Genomic DNA, 21250 nt, shown 5'->3' on the forward strand with positions numbered 1-21250 from the left:
CTTGCCATGCACTTGTGATTGCATAGATAGCTGAGACATGTTCTCCCACTCCAGGGCTGTGAGTGTCATGGAATGTGTGGGGACAAGCAGAGACTACATTTTGAATGGTATTTCAGAATACATATCAAAGTACAAAAATCAATATTAATAGGATTTAAAATAACCGATAAGGGTGTGGGTATTATCCAGTATAGAGGCATCTCCAAAATATAAGACGAAGCCAAGTGTCTCATTGACAAAAAGAATATAGCACAGTAGCACACATAAAAGCACAGAGAAGAGAAAATGAATGAAAATCATGACAATGAAAATCAGCTTCCCATCCTCCATTTAGCTTATTTGTATTGCTGGCTGTATCGCCTGAAATAAAGCCTGGGTTTCAATCAAGCAGGTGGTGGGTGGGGAGTCGGCTCTATCCCATTCTCCCTACTCGATCTCCTCTTTATAAATCTAAACAAAAAACACTCGCCTCTTTTTCAATTCTAGCATGCCATTTACCTTCATCTGAGCACTTCTTCAGACACAATAGAGAAAGAATGGGGCACTTTCATGAGCCCTCTTTCGATGTTTTATTGCAGACATTTTGGATTGGGCTGCTTTTCTTTCTTGAAAGCACACTCATGTTCAGGTGTATTTTCATAAAAACAATAAGGCCATTCAGAGGGCCATACTAGCACTGCCACAGTTACTGAAATAAATAGTACTTTTGCAGAAGACCCTACCAAGTGGGAAAGAATGGTAACCCGTGTTAAATGACCTTACTTTGCTCTGACCTGTTCACCCGGGCGATGTACTATTACCATATAGTACTGCCTTGGCGATTATTGCCTAATTAGCAATTTGAATATTAAAGGGGTCTATTTTCTTATCATTATGCGCTTTGGTGATGTTGTTTTGTCGCCATATACCACATAACATGATCCCACTGTATAGCAACTTATTGGATTCGACTTTGAATGTTTTCTTTATTTGCAATAAACGAACACTACAGTGGGAATAAGTAAAATCATAAAAGTGATCATCAGACAGTGTGTCTAATGATCCTTAATCCTTTTAATTGTTTTACCCTTGCAAGTGGACACACATTTTTAAGCTGTATTATGCCTAAACGATCAATAGTTCTCCGGGGTGTAAGTATTTTTGAATTATATATTTACTTTGAGTGAGGCTCTGGCAGTGCCTCAATACCTATTAGTGTTGGCTTCTAGATAAATATCTTAATGGGATGTTCCTGCCATATGACCATCAATATTTAATATCTTACAAAAAGCAGTTAGTAGAGGGACCCTAGTTCTAAACTCTTTGGTTCACTGGAAGCACAGAGAACCCTGTGAAACTGGCATCACAGGCTCCCAGCTCAGGCTGCACGCATGGCGCCTTTTCATTGTGGTGGTTTCTGGCACCTCCAGCTATGCTGAAACCTTCTTCTGATTCAGGACTCTATTGCTGGGCGTGCCATTCACTGAACCTACAGTGCATCTAATCCAGGCTATCCACTGCTCTGCCATCACAGCAGGGCCCATCCACAAAGATGGTGAATTGCTCTTATTTCACTCACCGACCAAGAGTTGCGCCCTCCAAGCGCCGATCCTTCAGTGCACCCTGCCCTCTCACACTTTTCTATGAAGTCTGCACCCCAGGGACAGCAGCACGTCTCCTTGTGGCTTGCCCAGCTACAGGTTGCCCCCAGCCTTCATTATGAAAGAATACTTGGTATTTAATGCCTACTCTGAAAACAAACACCACTATACTCACCAAATAATACCAGGCCAATGGGTATCAACGCATGTTTGGTTTCCTTGGGGTTTTCATGTGAAATTATAGACCCTTGAACTTTGCTCTTGTTCTGCTGATGTCACTTGTGAGCCCTTGGTGTAAAACATTCCTACTGCAGTTGACTAATTTAGTGAACAGAGGACAGAACAGGGGCAACGGGCTGGTCTTGGAAGCAAGACCACGCAGAGCAACAGAGGTTCGAATCCCTGATCTGCACTTAGAAACGAAACTCGGGTATGGTATCAGGTGGTTATAAAAAAAATAACAATTAAATATAATAAAAATGATGTACACAGGGAGGAAATGGGATGGAACGCATCTCGTATAAGTTTGAGTTGCCCAAGCACCATTCTGTCCTGAGGCCTTCTTATGTTCCTGCTTTTATGAAAATCGCCTGGTTTGGGTTGCTTGAAGAGGTAGGGTGTTACGTGACCTGGGCTGGAGCTCCGCCCTCAAGCCCACCCACATACCCACCTCCGCCCACCAAACAAGGAGGGGGTTGTCAGAGTATTCTATTCCATTTCCAACACTGATTGTAAACCAATGGGATGCCAGAGCAGCAGAACATCACTGCCACTGCTGATTGGCAAACCAGGAGGAATAGAGCCTTGCTTTTGGACGTCTGCACTGGCTCAACATCGTTACTACAACAATCCCGCCCTTTGACCTCAGCACTCCAAAAGCAACAGCTCTCATTAAAAGCTACCATGAATGATATATGTTATTTATAACACGCTTAATACCCAGAGGTTTCTAAGCGCTGAGCCGGGAATCGAACCTGTGTTGCTCTGTGTCGGAGCACGTTGCCCCTGAGCTATCCTATCATGAATACATCAAGTGCCCAGGCAGACTCTGAAAAATGTGCCATTTATAACAATAAAAATAATTTCGCATTTATACAGCGCTATGAACCCTCCGGTATCTGAGCGCTGCTTATTACCCACGGTGTGTGGTGCTCATTTATCGATCTCAGAAGGATGAAAGGCTGAGTTTGGCCCTGCCGGGATTCAAAACTCCTTCTGCAGGCTCTGCACAGTTGTCAAAGCGAGCGCTCTAGTCACTGTGCTATTAGACCAGCTATGGCTATTTATGGCATGGTGCAGCAAAAACAACTCTGTGGCAGGAGCCCAGCAAAGAAGTGATCACACCATAACATTGTAAATGGGTTGGTGGCAGGGGTGAGACGCACTACAGATACTTTGGGGGAGGGGGAAACTTACTTGTGTTGGGCCATCTAACTTCTTTGCACATTCTAAAGAGACTTCTGCTGAAGCTACAATGTTACAAGCAGTTACATCTCTCCTTTACGCCTGGAATCACACACTTAAGGACTGCCCTTGGACTACGCTGTATCGTGTCCCCTTCCAATCACTCACCAGATATGCAAGTGCTAACACCCCATCACGATTTCAATTGCCTAAAAATTTATGCATACTAATGTAGTTGGTAACAATGAAATGCTTTAAGATAGTAATTGCCGGGCAATGGTTAACTCGGCAGCTCCGTGTACCTTTCATCATCTGTGTCCTGCCTGCCAGGGCTCTGTAGGTCTGTCAGGCCAAGTAAACATTACCCACAATTCCGGGAGGGGGTTGGGGTTGAAGCCCACTCTGCCCAATGGTCACTGCGCCACTGGTTGGCGGTTGGTGGTGTGGGGTGTTTTTGGCCTCGTGTTTTGAGTAACTGGTCCTAAGCTCCACCTTTACTCTCCATCCCTCGGTGCAGAATACCTACCCATGAGCAGCCCTGCATGGTGGCAGAGCTGCGACACTTTCAGTCATTCGTCTTGCCACACAATGAACTTCACGGGAGAAGCAGCAAAGCCACGCTTTTCATGATTTCGCTCTTTTCTTTGTGACAAACTTGGCGTTCTGACACGATGGAGAGATTGTTTGACTTTCGCATTATGAGTTGGCAGAGGAATGACATTAAAGAAGTATTATTCATAATTCGTATAATATTCTGCTAACAATATATGTTTTTCCACCCCTCTTATTACTCGCTACCGTTTTGGCATGTTGAGTTTTCATTATCCTCTTCATGATGACGATGAAATGAGCCACAAAAAACCAAGTACGCAAGCAATAGGGAACGTCTTATTTTTTAAGTGGTGAAGGAAGTTCTTTCTTGCAAATCCAACACTGCCGACCTTCCTTTGTGTGAAAAGTGCAGTAGCCAGGCAATTAAACGATTTATTTCTCAAGCCTCAAGCGTGATGAATCGTTCCCCTCTGGCAGGCGTTTGGCCCTGTTCGCATCGACCAGAGACACTCCATTTTGTTGAGGCAGCCTGAATATACAGCCCTGGATAAATTAACACTCCGAATGTAACAAAATGCCCGTATTTGCACTCTTACCTCTCGACTAGGTGCTCCGGCCGCGCCCCCCCAAACCCCCCAGTCGAACCTTCATAGTGACAACAGAAAAGCACCAATCATTTATTGCAAATCTTCATTTCATCAAACCTGCTCCCACTCGCCCCAGTCCTTACACAGCGAGCACTGTGACGAGGGACTGGGACAGTGCGGAATTGTGTGTGTTTTTTGTATGGGGACATCCAACATTCGCACACACGACATCTACGCCCGGGTGTGCACGTTGCTGCACCTCCCACGGTAGCCTTGGACTGCACACGGCGTTTTCAAACGTCCCAACTGCAACCGCCTTCCAGGCAGCGCTCGATCACCTGGCCGCCGTTCTGTGGCGCTGAGGTTGTAATTAGCCTGGTTGCCACAGGGGAGCCTGGCGTGTTCTTGATCTGTCTCTGGCTTTGTTAGTTCAAAACAAGTTGCTGGAATGTGCTTGTGCCATGTTGGTTGGCGGGCGGCCAGAACTTTCGCATTCCTGTCCGCTCAGTGAGTAAGAGACAGCTTTGGCGTAACGCTGCCGCTCTGTAGCAACGGCTCGGCGAATGTCTCTGCACGCAGCCCTGTCAGCAGAGCAGGGGGCTCACGTGTTTTTTTCTCGAAGTGGCTCCTAAGCTTTGTGTTTAATGTTTGATTCGTGATTGGTCGCTCGACCTTGTGACGTCATAACCACCTGTAGGCGAAAAGTCTGAGGCGAGTCAATTAAAAGAAGGGGGGAAAAAGCACTGGAAGGCTTAATATGTAATTATAGGTTATGGGTGATTATCTACATTTGATGAGGACCCTCATGTTCCCCTTTACCTAAATAGGAGAACATACTTGAACTTAAAAAAGGGAGTGCATTTTCAATGATAAACAACATTTCATAAGTAGGACATAATAAAAAAAAAATCGCACTATCCCTCTTAACATGTTTCCAAAATGATTTGAACATGGATTCCGACCACAAAAACCCCTTCTTCCCCTGGTGTCCCCTCGCCCCCCATCTATAAGCCCTGAAGGACAGTCTACTGAACATGATGGTTCAGTCGTGCTGCTGGCACAATTCCTAAACATGTGTCCGTCCACATAGCCTAATGCCTCTGCATGGGACCATTGCTGTGTCTTCTTCGCGATACCCACACTGCCCTTCTTGGGATACTTCCAGTAGAGCTGCACATGTTAGCTCTGCCTGCTCCTGACACAGTGCACTGGACAGGTTTGCCTGTGCATCTCCCTCATTCACGCAGACATCCATGCATTCTGTGTTTCGTCGCATGATTACACCACATGCAGAGATTGCAGTGCAACCTTCCCCGACTCCAAACATGGGATTTTGAGTGAGACCGGGCCTGGGCGATTTAATGGAGAACTGGGTCACAGCTGGTTATACTTTCCTTATTATATAAATCCTCCAGCTTCTGTTCTGCAAACAAATAATACTCAGAGACACACTGGGAAAAGACCGGAGAAGTGGCGTCTGATGGCCATGTCTGTTCTCAAGCACACACACACACCCACCCCCCCACCCTTACATCCCCACATTGAAACATTCAAAATCCGCAGAACACTGTCTTGAAGTCATACATACTAACAATAATTCACATTTATATAGATTGCTAGGAAACACTAGCATAAAAGACAAGGAAATTGTATTTGAATAATTAAGATCTGCAATTGCCCCTACTTGTGAATTCATTTTTTTTCCTGAAAAACTGAAATCATCAAAAGTTTATCATAGAAAAAATCAACCATAAAAATATTGAGACAAATAGTTCACATCCCCGTCTGATGTAAATCAAACTTTATCTGCCAAGCCAAAATGTACGATGCACCGTACTGCAGCGCTCGATTAAACCGATTCTGGCGCCAATCAAGGGACGTGTTTTACTTGGAGATTGAATCACAGAAAGGGAATTTACGACATGCAAGGCCGAAATATCCACCATGTCTATTTTTGGTGCTAATTAAATGTTGGACAATGACTGCTCCTGTTTCTGAGGTACTACTCCATAATTCCTACCATGCAGAACGAGGCTGCTAGATTACCAACATGTACAACATGGCATCTGCTCATTCCCATCCCATGCATTACTGATCTCAGGCGACACCAACCAATGATTGGACTTCAACTTTACATCCCCCAGGAATCAGTTAGTGCCATGGCTGCCTGCCAATTCCAGGGCCCAGCGAGCATACCCACAGTCATCCAAACATGGAACCTACATGCACTTGCATCTTATAGACCCTGCAATCATCTCTACACATGGACATTTATCACATAACTTAAAATACCCTTGAAACAATTCTGTTTAGGACCATTTGTGTTTGTTTCCTCCATGTATGTTGTTTTTGTGCTGTAGCTGTAGTCGTGATAACGAATAGAAAATGGATTATAAAAAGGCCACTGGTTTTGCTGTTCTGCAAACTTAATGACAAGGGACTGAACTCTGCAAGCATGCACCCAGATTGACCTGCAGTGAGACTCGATGTTGTTGTGCATTTAATTGAAATGTTAATAATAGTTAGCTGGTTCAGTTGGCTAATGTACACACTGTGAAAGATTGGTGTAATCTGAAAGTAATTGGATCAGATGCTGGTTGATCTAGGAAACAATGCATCCTTCCAGGGACACCCAAATGGCTAGCTGAGTTCGGAAATAGGACTATCTGCTATCGAATGTCTGTTATTCAGGTTATGACGTGTTTTGTAATCAAGAAGTTGGTTTTACTTTCGTTAGTGGAATTTGATATACAAATAATCACAATCTATGGAGAGCAAAGGACCACTTTTTGTCACCGAAATGGCATGCAACGTTTCCTTCCTTCCTTCCTTCCTTCCTTCCTTCCTTCCTTCCTTCCTTCCTTCCTTCCTTCCTTCCTTCCTTCCTTCCTTCCTTCCTTCCTTCCTTCCTTCCTTCCTTCCTTCCTTCCTTCCTTCCTTCCTTCCTTCCTTCCTTCCTTCCTTCCTTCCTTCCTTCCTTCCTTCCTTCCTTCCTTCCTTCCTTCCTTCCTTCCTTCCTCCTTCTTTTCCCTCCCCTTCCTCCCTTTCCATTTACTATGCAGTCATGTCTAACGTTTAACTCCACAACCCCCAGTAAACTATTTACTTAACAGACAAAGACAAACGGAACACGTTTTGCCATTCTGCTTTGTCACAATAGATAAACATTTCATCCTTTACTGCAGCAGACCTTCTATTATGCGTTACATTCAGGTGCTATGCAGAGGGTAACCTCTCCATAGCACCTGCAAAAATCTTTGACGGTAGTTGACTTTATGTCTCCACAGATGACACAGCAACATCAAAGATACGCTCCATCTATACGCCCCAAGATATGTATAAACGCGCCACTTCGGTGGACATCTGCTGCAGGCATCTCTATCCATCCACACGCATTAGAATGCAGCTACTACCTATGACAAAATTCAGTCTAGCCGGACACTTAAAGTTTTTAAGCCTACTAACTCCATACTTGCCTCAACACCTCTGCCATTGGAATAAAGCAACAACCTATGACAAATCTTCAGTTTAGTTGGACACATAACAAGTCTCTTGCACACCCACACACTCGTGACTCCCCTCAGCACATGCCTGACCTCTTGGGTTGCTTACCAGAACCTTGCCAACCCATCCACCCCCTAATCTTGGCCATATGCACTCACACATTTAAAACTCTATGAGAATTTATCATACTCTGGACTGCGTTCCCACCACAAGTGCTTTAAGAGTATAGTAATGGTAAAAGGCACTACATAAATGAGAATTACAACAATTACAATTATAAATCACACCCAAAACCTCATAATACCACGTTGACATTTGAATGTTAAGGTTTGGGAGTGACAAGGCTAAATCAAAAGCCATATTGTTTCACAGTTCTCTGCAGAAGTGTAAATATCTAATGTTCACTCATGTCTCCTGGTGAAGCAAATGAGGGCTGAGACGTACTAATAAAGATAACTTTTCTTGAGCATCAGAGCTTTTCATGATACCCAATCTCTTCGTAGTACTCCACAATGAGACACCAAGAAATATTCTAAACAACTGGCCATTTCCCAGAAGCATAAAACACAGACATGTTGGTTAAACTCCACACTCTCCGTCTTTCTTTATATAATTTTAAAGTTAATGTGAAGTTATTCCACCAGTGTGATAAGGAAGCCGTACCATAAAATTTGATTTTACTCCATCGCCTCTGATTGGTAAAGAAAAATGTATTCTTGTATTAGAACCATGGAACACACGTATGGCCGGTGTTTTCTTGAAGGCTGACAGCACACAGGCTGCAGCAAGAAATGTAGGCGAGGTCCCCACGCAGAACCTGTACATCCTCTATTTAGCCCACACCCCACTGTTCTTGTTTCTGCTCTTTCACTTCCTTGTAAACCTCACTATGGGATACTTTAAAAAATATGACCTTTATTGGTTTTGGTTGATCTAGATATCATTAAAAATTAGGTTTCGTTCTACAAAAAATACCCTTCCGGCTTATCTGCATTTTAAATTAGGCTACTTCACCAATCTGCACTCTGTAAAGACAGTTGTGTGTGGTTTCATTAACCACATGTAACTCAACTATCTTTAGTTCGACTCTAGTTGGGTGTGCATTTTCTTCTCTTTTAATGAGGGGGTGACCCCTTGCTCCCCGTCTCTGCCCTCAATAACCCCCCTCCCCCATAAACATACACATACATATGTTTGTGTCTTGGTCACACAAACAACAGCTCTCGGACTAAAGGTAGTCGAGGTGACCATGGTTGATAAAACCACAGATTACCGTAAAGACACCCATCACTGCTGATCAGCATCACCGTTATCAATGAATATGTTTATTGTATACAGCTGTAATTATTGCGAGAATAGTTTTCATGATGTTGTTCAAGGGCTGTAGGCTAGGCACAGCCCTTAGCTGGAGCCTCAGTGTGTTCCAGAGACGATAGCCCTTTATGCTGCTGGTATGATCTTCATTCATCGTCCACCTACATTTAGCTTGACAACATAATCTAGATTGTATTGACCTGAGGTGCCTTGTTTCCTGGTAATGGGGGCAGCTTTCATGGGAGTTAGGCCCTTTAAGCACCTGCCCCCCCCACTCCCGGTAGGCTTTACACATACTTATTTAGATTTTTTACTTGTCATTGTACGTTTGATGTCCACGGTAGAGTCCTGAAGGGAGAGGATGACTGGCTCAGCGTTCCTACCCCAAACAGACTTCTGTTTTCCTGACTCTCATCCATCACTATTTTTTTCTTGGGATCATGTGGAGACTGGAATGCAGTAGCATAGGCACTAACATCAGAGGTTTTGTGATGTTGACACACATTCAAGGTTGGAAGTTAGTATTTTTTAAGGCTGTTGTTATCTAGTGGACATTGATAGTTGGCCAGCTGCATATCGCCCTTCCCGATGTCCCAAATGTTCTTGTCCAACATTATCAACAGATTAACTTATTTAACACCTCTGACAAACTCCTACTGCTGCAAAACATCTAAAAAACATATTTTCATTTTTAATGATTGCTAACAAATCGTTAATCCAATACCTTCCCAACTAGGTTTGGACTAAATATATAGGCAAGAAGCTGCCAGGCTCTATTTCACACCTGTAAAAATGCATTCTGGCAGTAAATCTAAACAAGGGGCTTTCTGGGCTTAATGCAATTAGTGTAATTTACTGCCAGGTGTCATGGTAGGTCTACCACTACTATACCTTAAAATATTTTGGGGTGTCATAAGGGTCTCACCTTGACTCATCTTAGACTTTTGTCAAACATGTCGATATCTTCATAGCTAATATCCTTTCTGCGCTTTTTTGACACTACTATTATGAACTAGTGGTGGGTCTGGGTCATCCACATGAACGATTAGTAATTCGATTTGGTATGAGCTTCATTAGTTACATGTATAGTTTTGAGCATACAAGTCCCAATACACACTGCGCCAAGGATGCAAAAATGAGAATACAATACTGTATTTATTTGAAATGGTGGGTCAGCCTGACACGTGTTTCGTGCCTGAACTGGCTCTTCGCCTGAGGCTTGTTTGTGGAAGTGAGGATGTAAAATCGTGGGGGCATAAATTGCCTGTACGTACTCTTAGGCTTTGCAGATGCGGTAGAGGCTGGGAGCTAGACGAAAAAGAACACGAACAGAATTAGGCTCAGGCATTCTTGGCGCAGTGTGTATTGGTACTTGTATGCTCACTCCTATTGTAAAGTGGTAGTGTACTGGCGGTACACCCGCACTCCGCAGACACCCGCTGCCTTTGCTCTTGCTATTTTCTGTACACGCGCTGTGGATACCCTTGACTTCTTCTGCCAATTTTTACCATTTTTACATTTATAGTTTCAAGTTCAGAATCTTGGTTTAAGCAAGTCACCGACCTATGCCCAGGGCAGCATGGTAATTGAATGTTGCACCCTTTCATGCTAGCCCATGCACATCACAATGTCACGTTATGCCTCTTTAGATGTAGAGTACACTATACACATCTCATGTGCAATGCTTTATTAATAATACATAGGCTCTCACTACAAGTTTGGTGGTATCCGGCTGGTAATACCGGCGGTATACCATCAAATGAAATTAGCATTCCTTCTGCCTGATGCCCCAGTATTTCTGGGTTAATACAGGCAGTGGGAATGCTGGCAATTCCCCATTGGGAATGACCTGAATTACTGGTGCCGGTAATTCCGAGAGTATTGTGCCAGTGGGGGCCTTATTTACCTCCAGCTGTTGGCTGGAGGTAAATCAGTCGCCCCCACCAGCAAACTTGTAGTTTTCCAGTGCAGGAAAGAAAAGTGCTGGTGGCGTTTTTACCAGCATTTTTCCCACACTGGGAAACATAGTGACCCCCCCTCATAGAGTGCTAACCCGATAGTGGTGTTGGTTTTGGTTATTTGCAATTTGAGGTTTAATCGGAAGACTGGAAGCCATTCTTGTTGCAGCCACTGTAAGTTGTAGTCAATGTTGGACATTTCAAAGGCATGTACAACCGGCACCAAATGCATTTCACATATCACCATTGGAAGATATAGTGTTCTAAGTAAGATAAACATTGGGCCAATAGTTCAGTTATCAGATACCACCACACCCTGCTCTGATAGGAGTATCATGTTTCGATGGTGCAATTCGGGTGCACTTTTTCCCACCACATAGATTTCACTGTCATATTGACTAATCACTGGTACCACACCACAATGGTGCACACTGTCCTCCGGCGTCCTCTGCTATTGCATGTTATAACTTTACGTTTTTCACGTAAGTGTAAAAGCAACTTGCATAATTGTGGAGGAGCTTGTCAGATGAGAACGTGGAAGCGATCATGGTTAGGTTTTTCAGAAGGATGGTACAAGCCACGAGTGCACACCAGTTGTTGTTACTTCCTAGGGAATCTTGAGTATTGACCAGAGGAGAAGCTGCACCAGGTCATTTGGCATCCGAGGAAAGTGGTTTGTTTTTTTCTGTGCTCTTCGTGCAGCCCTACAGTCGAGGGGTGTGTATCAACCCATCATTCTCACTGACAATAGGCAAATACTCCTGAAAACGAAAGCTAGGTAGTACAGATACCCCTAACAGAATCTGGCAACAGACACCTAGCAGCTTGTCCCCATGCTTTGATCCACACAGCTCCATTGCTATGTTTAAATAGGTAGCGCAGGCAGTGCCAGAGGAAGAAACTGCTTTTATTACTGCCTGATCCGAAGAGGTAACAATGTATTTTGTAATGCGCATACATAGCTAGGAGCAAGGAAGTATTGATCACAAAAACGTTTCAGTTTTACAGTTAAACCATTTTATTTTCCTATAAAATATATTGGTAATGGGACATACTTTTTTACTCCCTAAAAAAACATTTTACTCCGAGCAAAATATTCCCACTTCAGCATCTTACCTTAAACACTAACTCCATGGCATCTATATTGGCGGTCCAGTCCTCTCCACAGTGTTTGGGTATTTATTTGAATGCACAGACAACAAAAAGCCAGCAAGCCCAGAGCTGCAGCAGCTGTCACCGCTGGCTGTTGAGAGAACATGCCTAGTTCTGCTGGTGATGGGGAGTTTGAGGCGTGTCGCAAGCTCAGAGGCTATCACATATGCTAGATTACACTCTAGTGACACATTCTTTACTGTCACCCTTTCCTCAAACCACTGTGTGTAGAGGAGCAGGGCAGTGTGCACATTTGTTTTTCCTGGCAAGTCGGCTCTGTGTGCCGAGTGCCTTTCTTTGTTATGTCTTTGTATTTTCAAGGATGTCTATATATGTTTTGCAGGGGCAAACATTCAAGTTGCAGGCTGGTAGCCACCATAACAAAGTCACTTTCCACCTCAATTCTATACATACACACAACGCACCATGTCTTACTCGCCAAGAGTCAAATATCACTAGCCAATGGCTAGCGGCGAGTGCACATTTTGCACTGTGTTTGGGTAAACACGTGTGTGTGTGGGGTTATGATGGATGTATCAGGGCAAATGATGGGAACGCCCAGCATGTGTTATGAATAACTGCCTATTAGGCTATTAGTTTGGTCTCTTAAGCCAATATCCATCCTGTTCTCAGTATGTGGGCATATCATGGAAGTACCTGCTATACAAAGGGAGATCTCTGGCATGTGCTCTAAGTACATGGATATTGGATGATGGCGCATGGCGATTTGCAGGCACATCTTTGTCTATGTGCATGTAGCTGCACATCATGATCCACCTATATAGTAGTCATAATAATAAATGGCAACCTGAGACAGGTGAAGGGTAGCATCTTCCTTCTTGTACCCCTCGCTTGAACTCCTTTTCTAATCTATGACCTTTTCCCCTTCTTCCTCCCATCCCATTAAAAACCCCTACTTCATGCTTGTTGCTGGTTTCTCTGCATATGGCGGCACTACTTTGTATATTCGGCACGGACGTGGACATATACTTATGGCAATACCTTACCTGTTGTTGTGCTACATGGGCATTTGATGGCAGTGACTGGGTCGTATAGATATCTGAAGGGAGGATAGCACAGGGGCAATGCGCTGGTCTTGGAAGCAAGACGACACAGAGCAACAGAGGTTCGAATCCGGGATCCGCGCTTAGAAACCGAACTCAGGTACGGTATTAGGCGTGTTATAATAAATAAATAAATACATATATCTGCAACACGTACTGGGAGCACTTGGGGGTTATTAATACACAATGTGAAGATTGTGAACGTTACTGGACATACACTGCCAACGATTTGCAGTTGTAAGAGCTCATTGGCATTTGATACTAGTACATAAGTCCACCATATCAGTACACGGCCACCTGGGGTGCATTGAGGCTTATGGTGCCTGTAGCAAGGCACGCAGCCTCACACAGGCATATGAAGGGAGTGCATGGCCATATGAGTATCCGCCTGTCAGTGGGAGTCTTGTGGGAGCCTGCCATTCCCCTGTCGTTACCCATGTGAGTCTTCACTTTGCTCCTTTGCTCCTTTCCCCATGTGTCCTTCCTACTTCCTCGCCCTTTCCCATCCCTTGTGCCCTGTCCATTTGACAGCACTAAATGGTGCCAATGTTTGTAATGTTTCGGCATTACCTTGCAATTTGATGGGAGGACCTGCATATCATGACAATACCAGGCGAGTAATTGGTGAATTTTGTCCACATTCTGCTATTATGGCTCATTGGATTCCCCTCCTATGTTGCAAAGTATTGGCATTATATTTGCATTTACTCATACAATGGTCCAGGTAGTTCTCTCATAACAATATTCACCAATTACCGGCCAGGCATAGGTACAATATGCAGGTAGTCACATCAAATTGCAAAGTAATTCCACAACTTTGCAAACATTGGCACCATTTACCCGGTTTCTGTAGTCAGGTTTTTGAATTCATTGCTGGTTCCAAGTTGGAACCATCAATCCATTCAAGAATCTACCATCAAATTATCGATGGCTTTGACAAAAGCAAAGAAGTCTAGGGATCGGACAGCCATTTTACACTCTAGTCCACTCCATCAGGGATGTCACTCAATGCCAACACATACTCCTACAGCTTAAACCCATTTGTGTAGTGATCAGGTGCTTTGACATGGCATGAGTTCTACTTAAAGGGACTTCTGCCAAAAACGATGATGGGTTGGTTTGATTTACCATCTTATAAGAGCCCAAAGATGTCACGTGCAATCCACAGGAGTAGAGCAGCACCACCAATGAGTAAAGTCCACCTTTGTCATACATGGAAATAGAGGGGCAAAGTAGAGACATCTTGGTGATGCTGATCAAGGCTAATAGGTATAGTCATGAAAGGGCCTGAAAAAATGTGCCCTCCTTAGTTGTTTGTTGAAATTGATACATTTTACACATGTTTACATTGCACATCTCAAAGGGCACAGGGTGGTGTTTCTTTGTGTTAATTAGGCCCATGTGATTAGCACAAAGGGATAGAGATGCTAACTTGGAAAGCACACCATGAAAATTAAAAATGCATTTCTGTTTAAAATGATTAACCTACTAAAAAACACACAGAGACGTGTGAGAAGTGCCAGCCTATGAGGGCACGGGGAGTGAACTAGGGGCGCCCCCTAAAAATAAGGGAAACAAGTAGTTTAAAATATTCTTTTTTGTTTCCTCTTTTCCTAACGATCAGATACATTTTGTTAGTCAGCCACTTCATTGCTATGTACACTGATTTAGATAATGCCACTGAGACTTAAAACGATTGGATTATGTGAGTGGACAATCTGCAGACACTTCACCGCCATGCATTTGGCTACTGCCATACACACATGCTCCACTTATTCTGAAATTCAAAATGGTGCCATTTGAAGCACACCCCTCTCTTTCACTGCTATTTACATCAGTCCAAAAAAACGGTGGCAAGCACAGGATCTCCTCCAGAAAAGTATCTTATTTATTTATTTATTTATGTGTTTGTTTTTTAATATACTTCTATCCTTACGGCTTTATATATACAAAATATAATACATTCATGTACAATGCACATATCCTCTTCGGTAGTAAGACAGAAGTACCTTATCCTAACTAAATAAGATTGTACATCTTCCAGATGTGAATCCATTATACGTTTACTCGCAAATAAACCATACTATGGGCCTGATTTACAAAAGCATTTCTGAATGGGAAATCCCAATTTGGAAAACGCTTTGTAAATCAGTCCCCATGTCTCATCTGAATTGGAATGTGCCTCCTTTCATTTTTCTGTTTTTTCTTCCCAATTCTTCTATTCTGGCAGTTATATTCCCCCGGCCACTCGTCCTTTCTGTTTTCCTGTAGCATGTGTATTATATGGGCATGCTCTTGAAAACACGTGCAGATTCACAACATGAAAGGCACACAGGATGCATATAGTTCAAAGTTTCCTTTTTTGAAAATCAAGACAATTCCATAAAAGAGACTTAACCTACAACATTTCAGTTCCTATCCAAATGTTTCATTTACGTCAAAACTGTGCACATTTCAAATTTCAAACAGTTATTCTAAAATGTAAGATTCATATATAGAAGTAGAGTCCACATTTCAATTGGCAAATCTCCTGCAACCCTGCCTTATTTGATTAGGGAGTGTTCATTATATCAATAGACCACCCGGGCAGAATGTTTATCCTGCAGTATCAATAAGAAATGCAGTTCTGCTTGAACTTGCCTGGCCTCCATTTTCTGCAGGAGTGAAGTATGTATCTGCTTCTTAAAATGGCACAATTTGGGCAAAACAGAAAATGGCTTACATTTTCAACCGAGAGCCCGTTACTCATACATTTACAATTGGCAAGCTCCTGTTTTACCCTACTGACGTGCTATCACAGTCAAGGACAATGATTAAAAGTGTCATTTGCTTTCTTTTAATCACCAAATTTAAACATCTTTCTCGACCAGGGTATATTTTATGTGAAACCGAACTGTTGATTTCTCAGACTGTCGTCCTAATTCAGGGATCCTTTATCACGCCACCAAACGCTTTGCACCAGGCCTAATTCCCAGTGCTTTTTTTTCATTTAAAAAAACATTTGTAAACCCATTTAACGCGGTGGAAAGAGAACTTTTGCAGTGCAAAGTAAGTGACTTTGCTACGCACAAATACACATTGCACTGCTTTGTGAATTGGGCCCGGTTCAACTTGTTTGTTGGCAATGCACCGTGCTAAATGTTCCATGTATAGGCCCTGTGTATGTCTCTTTTCTGCCCCATTCCCTAGCCCTCAGAAAAACGCATCCTAAACTCTGTGTCACTAATCCGCACGTTTTCCGCGGTGTGCTTAAATAAATATTCAAGCCCCGGCTTTGTTAATTCCCTTCTTTTATACATCAGCCAAGGACAGCTAGAGAAAGTATCTGACAACATACATCATGAACTAATTATTGTGTCACCATCCACTCCAATATAGTAGTGGATTTCCATCTACCATGTCCTCAATGTCACAGAGCCCTAATTCCTCGTATAATGGGAAGCCTTTAACCTGCAGTGGCTGAGACCAACAATATCCCCACGCGGCGGAGTCATAGGCTACAGATGGCACAGATTTAGCCTTGTAGACACAGACTGTGAAACCCACAGGCATCATTTTCCCTCCCACATTTAACAAGAGCCCCATTCACCTAAGGCATTTGCATTGCCTGATTTCTGATGTGCATCGCCCAATTTAAATCAAGCCTAGTAGTTATTCCTAAGTAGCTATAGGAGCGTGCCCACTCAAGTTTACCTCCTGATACAATTGCTGGGTGTAATGAACCCCTAAATTTACCCACACACATTACCTTTGATTTTGCTGAAGTTAGTCTGAGGTCTCTCTAATTCATGTAGTCCTTACAGCCCTTCACCAGGATGGGTAGGGCCTTATGCCCCCAGGCAATCCACACCATATTATCCACATATACCAGTGAGCATATGGTTGGCTCCCCATTCTTGGTGTATTGGTGTTCAATCCACTTCAACTTGAAAATAACGAGCTAAACTATGGATTGAAAAGTAGGAGGGCCAAAACGCATCCCTGCCATAACCACTTTGTAGATGGACATTTTGAGGTAAGCACCCACCTACAAACCTAACGCACTCTTGCAGAGATACTGGTATGTATTTCTGTTAAGGGTAATTGCAATAAAGATGGAATTTCCATAGCTCTCAAAATGACCCACAACGTCGTCTGATTGACAGTCAAATGCGATGAACCCCAAATAGATCCTTGAGTTGTAACCCTGAGCTTACGTATCAAGGATCAGTTTAAATTTCAAACTTGGTCCATAGTATATCTTCCTTCAAAGAACCCATACTTGAAATACGATAGTATTTTGTTCTCACTTGCCCAGTCCAGTATTCTAGCATGCAATGCCCAGCCAAACTATTTTGCAGAGGAGTCAAGTAGTAACATAGGGCAACAACAATTTGGATCTTTTCTGTTTCACTTCCTTAAAAGAGGGGCAATAATGGCCTCCTTTGAACTCTGAGGGAAAGCACAACAATGAAGCATAGTGTTAAACCTGCATTGAAAATTCATGATTAAACCTTGCCTCATGTTTAACAATGAATTTGGAACTGCACCTTGTCCTGCGGCTTTCCCATTTGCTAGAGCGGCTAACGCAACCTCTACCTCTGTTTGGGAAAATATGATTTGTTCTTCTGATGGAAGCAAACCTACTGCAATATGGATCTATGTGATCACTGCGACCCCCAGAATTCCGACGGCCAAAAATGCGGACTTTTTAAAAAACTCCTTTACACCAGATACATATGAGGGGGAGACTCCCCCAGGTCCTCCATACTATATCCCATACCCCCCACATATATATGTGGTGGATGGGGGGTGGTGAAAAAATAGAAGTTGGAATTTTTCGGGAGTCGGAATTCTGAGGGTGACATTTTGGGCCATTACCTAGCAATATCACCATCGACCCTAGGTATTCCAGTAGCTCCAGTGGTATTTAATATTGCATAATGTTCCATACATATTTGCTCCCCAATTACTTCTTGTGTATTCAGATTATCACCAAGGATTTTCAGGGCCTTTGAGTGTACCAGTCAGGTCTCTTTGGGATTATTCGATAGGGCTGCCTGTTCAAAAGTGAAGCAACCTTGCATTTCCATTTTCCTCCCCATGATAGCACTTTTGTAGTTGTACCTAGCCCTCACTATTTACTACTTATCCCTTATCAAATTGTTTAAAAAAATCACCAAAAAATGTTTTGCCTATCTGTACTTTTTATAAAAACCAGGCCTCCTTTTTTTCCTCTGTGAGCAGTAAATCTCTTGTATATTGTGATGGTCATGTGGCTGACCGCATTATGCTACCCAATGCTGATAATATTATTTCGTGATAAGTTATCATATTTAATACTAGTTCTGTTACCCTCAAAGTACATGATATAATTTCAGATGACTTCCTATCATGATCAACAAATTACCACTGCAATACATTCCGAATAGGGGACTGGACACTTCATGATTTGAAGGGCCCCCTTCCTAATTGATTCTCATCAATACTCATAGTTAAAATGTGTTGGTCATGGCCACTCTCTGCTCTAGATTTAATTTAAAAATCTTTTAACCTGGGGTGAGCTTCCTACTTCTACTCCAAAAAGAATTGATGGTTGATCTTGACCTCATATTTCAAAAAGTTTCTGTACTGGGTATACCTGGAGGAAGTCTTCCATTTACTGAGCGCAAACATAATTCCACCAAAGTTCTCATCTGTTATAACTGGAAGTGGAATGCCACAAGCTAAATTCTCGTATTTATTCACCATGTGTTCCAATGAACAATTTCCAAGTTTTAAGTTGAAATCTCCCGCCACACAATGTATCCTTTTAGGTTCAATGTATTTGCTCGATATCAAGACATCTATTTACCTAGTAAATGGAGATCAGAGGCTTGCTTAACGGTGGGAATTATACAAATGAATTGCTCACCAACATACTCCTTTCTTTTTCTGTAAGTATATCTACTGATAACAATGTTGGTATAGAAATTGGGATATATGCAACTTAATATTTTATATTTTTTCGTATATATGTTGCTAGAACACCACTATTTCCACCACTCTTGTTTGTTACTGCCGGAATGACAAATACATTATAATGAAACATAGAAAGCAGGGTGACTTCCCACGTCCCCGGAAACATCACAATGCCATGCTGGCTGATCAAATTCAGGAAGTTCTGTCCCTTTAATCTCTTTCCCAGGCTGGCAACATTCCATGACAGAAGGTTTAGGATACATGTAGGGCCAATGTCTCTTGATAAACCTGTACAGGATGTGATAGTCCATCCGCCCCTGCACCTTCTCCTTAGCAACGTTTGATGGAGTGTAGACCTCATCACTTCTCAAGATTGCCCCAATGATGTTTGACTTAAATACACAAGTTCACCGTTTGTTTATGCAGTGCCATTTGGTATGGATGCAGTTTCAATCAAACACAAAGGTGTGATGGTATATGTTAACATATGTCTTTTCAGGGGTGTACCAATTATCATGCAGGTGGCAGAAATGTACTGGTTTATCCAAATAGATTTCTGCCTCTGCCCCAGCCACAATGTACTTACAATCGGATGTAATTCTTAAAAGCGTTAATGCTTTTTTGGGAAATGCCCCAAGATCCCCAAATTGTCAGTTAAAACGTTTTGTTAATGTACATCTCTAGGTGTGTTTATTGCATTGGAAGCACCCCTTAAATGTGCACATTATATTTAATCTTCTCCATCCATCTAATGCAGGGGTCTGCAACATTTGGCTCTCCAGATGTTCTGGACTATGCATCTCATGATCCCTCACCATTGACCATGCAGGCTAGGGCTGATAGGAGTTGTAGTACAAAACATGTGGAGAGCCAAAGGTTGCAGACCTCTGATCTAATGGGTCGGGTGCTGCCAGGTTAGCATGCTCATGGACTACTCATGCCATGACCACTGGATTGGTGTGGAATGCCTTAGGGGCTATTTGTATTGCCCCTGCTGATTATTTATCATTCCCATTGTCCTTTTTATCAATACCTATCTGCTTAGGTGCCTCTAATTCCACTGGCTGTACCAACACTAAGTAGTCTTTTGCCCTGGGCTGTTTTTTCAAACGAATTCCTAATTGTGTTCCATCTCCTGTTCATCCTGCTTTATCCTCTTGTATGTGCCCTGACTTTGGCAATGTTTTTTTTCTGAAAGATTCTGTATACACAAGTCCATCTTCTTGTGTTTTAGGGAAGCCAAGTTTCTTGTTTAGCCTTCTGGGGAATGATTGTTCGAATTTTATGTGAGGGAGGATATCTTCTATTAGGTCCATGCTTTTTCCTAGAAATATCTGATCCTGTGTCCTTTCTTCTCTCAGATACACAACCACTTTATTACATTCTTTAATCTCAATGAGTCGCAAGAGGAGTTCCCTTTGGATGATATTGCTTTCATAATGAGAGGTATGTTGCTTTTCCAGTCACTCAGTGCCCCTTGCTGCTGCTGAGATATCCATCTGTGTTGCCATTCCTGGATATCTTTCATTAAGACATTCTCTATTGTCTGGGCTTATTGAGTTGTCTAAATAATGTCATCTTACTGACTCTGTCCTAGGGATCTATATGTAATTGGTGTTATTGGCAATCCCCAGTTAGCCCTTTGGGGCTTTGGCTCATTCCTTCTCACTCACACTGCTTATCTGCTTCAGGGAATTACATGTATCAACCGATGCAGACACATTAGCCAGCAGATGATCTAATCTTAGCTCAAAGCTCTTCATGTCTTCGGACGAGGATATTTCCCTCGCCCCACATGCCAATAATTCTATAACAGAGCCATTTAGTAAGGTTTGGTCTGACATTGCGTCTGAATTGATACTTTGTATGGGCTACTTTAATGGTCCACAGCCCCAGGTGATCTCATTATCCAGCCTGTCCTCAGGCTCTTCAATGGTGTTTTGGCCTACTGGGGCCGGCAATGAAGTTAGCGCTAATGACTGTTCAAGTGGCCGGGATAATATCTCATAGTTTCTGGTCCAGTCATTAGCTCGGTCTCCTATTGAATCTTCTATAAAGTCTTCTATGGGGCACATTGCAGTCACGGCTGTGTTATTAATGGTTATTCATTCAGGAGAGTTGTGTATTACTATTACTTCTGAGCACCCATCCTTACAATTCCCTCTTGCACTGCTTCTTTTTGTGGTGTTTTGTGT

Source organism: Ambystoma mexicanum, chromosome 10 (genome assembly GCF_040938575.1).
Source record: "Ambystoma mexicanum isolate Mex_15411 chromosome 10, UKY_AmexF1_1, whole genome shotgun sequence".
NCBI lineage: Eukaryota > Metazoa > Chordata > Amphibia > Caudata > Ambystomatidae > Ambystoma > Ambystoma mexicanum.